The sequence below is a fragment of the Miscanthus floridulus genome, unplaced genomic scaffold (genome assembly GCF_019320115.1).
Source record: "Miscanthus floridulus cultivar M001 unplaced genomic scaffold, ASM1932011v1 os_2586_1_2, whole genome shotgun sequence".
In the NCBI taxonomy this organism is placed as follows: domain Eukaryota; kingdom Viridiplantae; phylum Streptophyta; class Magnoliopsida; order Poales; family Poaceae; genus Miscanthus; species Miscanthus floridulus.
In genome coordinates, this window is record NW_027098393.1 from 1 (window position 1) to 4,652 (window position 4,652).

The following is a 4,652-nucleotide window of genomic DNA, read 5'->3' on the forward strand; positions in this document are numbered from 1 at the left end:
ATATTAATGGTTTAGCTTTTTCTTTGTTTAGGTGATTGATGAGTTATGCAAGCTTGTACGTGAGAATACGTATGGGAAGTGTAGTTTCTGTTTGTTGCCTACTGAGAGTCTAGTTCTCAGTGTTCTTCAGATCCTCTTAGACGCTGCACAGAGTGCTGATAAGCCGAAGGAGAACAATGTTGCTCCCCCTATCTTTGTTCAAAAGAACAGAGTTAATGATAATGATAAGTTTGTTCCATCTATTTCAAGAGGTATTTTTTTTTGTGCCTGCTGCATTGTTTTGTTATCTTTTGTTGTTGTTAGTGGAATTAGTTTTTTATACGTGCCAGACAGGCTTATTTTTTTGTATCATGGTTTTCTTTTAAATTCTCTTTTAACATTACAGGTAATTTGCACTGTTCAGTGGTCAAGGAGCAGTCTAACAGGCGCGTTGCTGAAGGAAATTTTGAAGCCAGCAAGCCTATCGGAGATCAAAAGAATGTTCACACCACTGTTTCTCGCCCACAGGTTGTAGTCTTTTTTTGTTTTCTCCTTTTTGTTTAATCAGTTTTGGTTTGTTATCAGTTGCACATTTCAGTTCAGTTTTAGTGATCATTTCATATCAGTTTTAGTGGTATTTTCTGAATGTGAACTACTGGTCTACCTGATGTTGTGATCTATCTTATACCTAAATGCTACCTGGATATCTGAATGCTACTAGTTACTGCATTGATATATCTTAGTTTCAGTTAAATTCGAGTTACCTGCATGCTACCTGATGTAGTGTTAAGTTTTGAGTTCATTTCAGATGAATGCTTCTGTGTGATAATGTGAGAGTTGTCTGAAACGCCTACAGTCATTTCCACTTCTTTTTTTTCCATGGATTGAATGCTAGTGCGTGTTAGTGTCAATAATTAGCATTTTAGTTGTGATGGATGTTGAGTGGTTTGTATGTGTTAGACTCAGCATATGAGTATGTGTTTTTAGGCTGCTTTTTTGTCTTGAATTTTAGTAGATGTTGCATTGTAGATGTTATGCGTGGGTTTTTGGGAAATGTTTTGATTGATTCAGCATATCTCGAGCATGAAAAGTATGTTTTGAGAATTAGATATTATTATTTTTCAATTTTTATTTCCAGAATTCAGCTGCATCTAGAGGACCTCCGGGGTGTTGCATATGGCAAGTCAATGAGAAGTCCTTGTTTGGTCCTGGACACTCCTTTAGTTCTGCATCAGGGCTATCGTGAAGTTGATGAGTTTGCTTCTGTGCCAGGTTTTATTTTTTCCTTAATCTTTTTTATTGTTTTATTTTTTAATGAAGTTTAATGGTTTTTTGTTTTTCTGTTCTCCAGGAAATGTTCTTATTATGAACAAGAAAGCTAAAATTGAAGCTCCTAAGGTAAGCAATTGTTTATCATTTTCGTTTTATTGTGTGTACTAGGTGTTTTCTTTTATTTATATATATTTTTTGAAGCCAACACCTGATGTTGAAGTTTTGGGTGTGTCAAGTTTGAAAGATCGCTGCATGCAGTTAGGAAAGTTATCTGATGAGCTATGTAACAGAAGAAATTTTAGTACTATGGCAGCCCATCTAACAATTGATTTAACTGGTGGTATTCCAGAAGCCAGAAGGTTTGTAGTTACTGATGAAGAAAGGGCTTATTACGAAATCATTTGTGGACTTGCTTATAGTCAATGGAGTTGGTATGCTCCTCTTTTTAGTATCTGTTTTTTAATTTTTGCAGTTCTTTTATGTTTTATGAACTTAATGATTTTTTGTCCTAGCTTGAAGGCAGTTGAGTTTTCCAAGACTAGCGTTACCTATTGTTCTTTAGGTCAATCTGTTGAGCCTAGGGGGAAAGTTGACAAATTTTTTGTCGCTGGGATGTGTCGTAAATTTTTTGAGGATCAACACCCAAGGCAGTCGAAGAAACATTTTTTCTATCCGAAAGGTGGGGTAAGTTTGTGATTGTTGCATTATTTGTAACCTTTTTTGTGAGGAGCAGATTTTTCTTTTTTTTCATGTTGAAGTTGAGATGTTTTTGTGGTTTTATTTTTTAGGGATGTCTTTATAGGTACAACTGCTTGTATGACATCAACACAGTGAAAAATTGTTTTCATGGAGCCAATTCTGCTCACAAGCTTCATTTGTCAGAGAAGGTAACCTTCCTGCTTGCTTTTTTATTTACTTTGTCATTTTTTGTATTTATTTATTTTTCTTGTTGCAACTTTGCTTTCCTATTATCTTGCACAAGCATTGGTTTGTCTTCATTGTTGATTTGAAGAACAAACTGTTTGTGTTTTTGGACTCTTATTTTTCTGGTGATCACAACTTCCAAATCGAAGCAAGGACCAAGCTCGTAAGTATTTTTAATTTGTTCATTTTAAATTTTTTTACATGTTTGACTTGTTTCTTTTTTTTAGAAAAGAAGATTGACGCATTCAAGAAATGTTGGTACCAATATGCTGAGGGCAGTGTAGATGTGGACACATTCTCCGTGTTATATCCTCCAGTGCCAAAACAGAATAATGTGTGAGTGTACCTGAATGCTACCTCATGCACTGTTAACTTTTAGTTAATTTCATGTGCTATTTTTTGTGAGCTCTTGTTGCTGTATTTTGAATAGAGGTTAGCAGCATTTCTTGTAGATTGTCGATTCTTTTTCTTGGCAATCTTCTCAGTGTAGTACATTTTTTTCAGATTTTTTGCTATAAATGATATGACTATGTTATGCATGTGTTGAAGGTCTGTTGTTGTAACCTTCATGGTTTTTATTGGTTTAGTTATGCAAATGGTGGAAGCTTTTTGCACCTTTTTTGCCCTCTCGGAGATGTGTTGTGCGTATCTATAATTGTCAAAATAGTTTTGCTTTTTTTGTGTAGTAGCAACTCAGTCAGTAATTGCAATCACTTAGCCAATAGAACATGAGAGATGCAGACCTTTTCGTTCCCTTAATATTGGAGATTTTGTTGCCCATCAGATTGGTTGAATTAGCTGTTGACCTCTTTTTTTATTGGAGCCATTTGTGCTTATGTTCCTTTGTTTGTTTAATGCCATATGAAGTCTCATCTATGTAATGGGCAAAATGGGATTGGCTCATGTGTTTTACAAAGCTTTGCTTGTTGCCTGGTTTTGTTGACATCACTTGGCATAGCTTCTTTTTTTTACAAGGCACATTACATTTTTTTTTGCGTAACCCGGTTTTAGTGTGTTTACTTTGTTTGGGTCGTTTCATCCTTTGTCACAAGCGAGTTGGATTGCTTGTAGCATGGTTTCTGTGGTGTTGGTCTGTGTGTTTTTAGGGCTGTTCTCCTATTTTTTTCTTCATTAATATAGAGTTAATATAATGATGCGCAGCTCTCTTCCAAGTTTGTTTCAGTGTTGATTGTGGTGTGTTTGCTTTGAAATTCATGGAGTTATGGGACAGAAATGTTAATCTCAGGGATATGTTTGATCACTCTGACATTCCAAACATATGTATCAAGCTTGGAGTTGACTTATTCTTCAGTAAGGGAAATTGTATCAACAAGTCTCTAGTGATGAACTTGTATAAGCAGGTAAAACTTGGTTTTCGTTGTACATATTTGTTCTGTTACTTTATTATTGAATTTTGTTTTTCTTTTTCTTTCTTTTTTTGCAGGGTGTAGATCCTCGTGTCTGCAATTAGTTTTGATTTTCTATCCGGGCTCGTAGATGTTCTTGTAACTAGTTAGAATACATGGTTGGAGATTTGTAGAGTAGTTAAAACTGTTATCTTTGGACGCAGTACTTTTCACATGCCATTAGCACTTCAAATTCGTTTTGTGCATTTGTTGCACATTGTAGAACTAAATTGTCTATTACATGTAACAACCTAAAAATTGCTCTTTTCAAAAAAGATATAAATTGATTTAATTTTGTATTTTGTGCTCATGAAATATAGGAAAAAGAATATTTTTCATTATATTAAAATTCATCATAAGGAGTAGCAACATGGATGTGCACACATGACGGTGCATTTGATTTATTGCAATGAGTGGTTGAATCCAAAATTCAAAATGAATTCAAAATGCTTTTGAAAATGAATTTGAAAATGGCCTTGAAAATAAAGGAATTTAAAAAGTTGTAAAATTTATTTTTGGAAAACTTACCAAAATTTTTCATTTTTTATTTAAATTGAAAAGTATATTTGAAACTATATTTGAATTTGTATTTGGTTCATAATTGAATTTGCTTTTGAAAACAAAATAGAAAAAAAACTTTCCCTCTCCTCCCCCCTCGGCCCACTTCCCCAACCGGCCTGCCTTGGCCTGCTCTATCCTCCTTCCCCTCACTCTCCCACGTGGGCCGAGCCGGCCCAAGCGCTCCCTTCCTCTCTCTCACTCATGCCCGAAGGCCCAAGCTGAGACCGTAGCCCAACTTCGCTCGCTCAGTGGCATAAGCCCGCGCGCTCCTTCCCTTCTCCCTCTGATAGCTTGGCCTCTCTCCTGCTTACGTCAACAGACCGAGCCCGCCGATCAGCTCCGTCTCCCACCTTGGCTCGTGTTCGACACGGGTCGACCGAGCCCGCCGATCAGCTCTGTCTCCCACCTTGGCTCGTGTTTGACGCGGACTCCACGGTGTCCATGTCCGCCTCCATCACGCTCCCTCTCGGTAACGTTCACCCTACGCTGCCCGGCCCTTAAATAGCGAGG

At 36.8% G+C, this 4,652-nt stretch overlaps 1 pseudogene; it reads left to right on the top strand.

Moving 5' to 3' along the window:
- Nucleotides 1–34: 34 nt before the first annotated feature.
- On the top strand, nucleotides 35–3,646 carry LOC136535167 (uncharacterized; annotated as a pseudogene).
- Nucleotides 3,647–4,652: the final 1,006 nt, after the last annotated feature.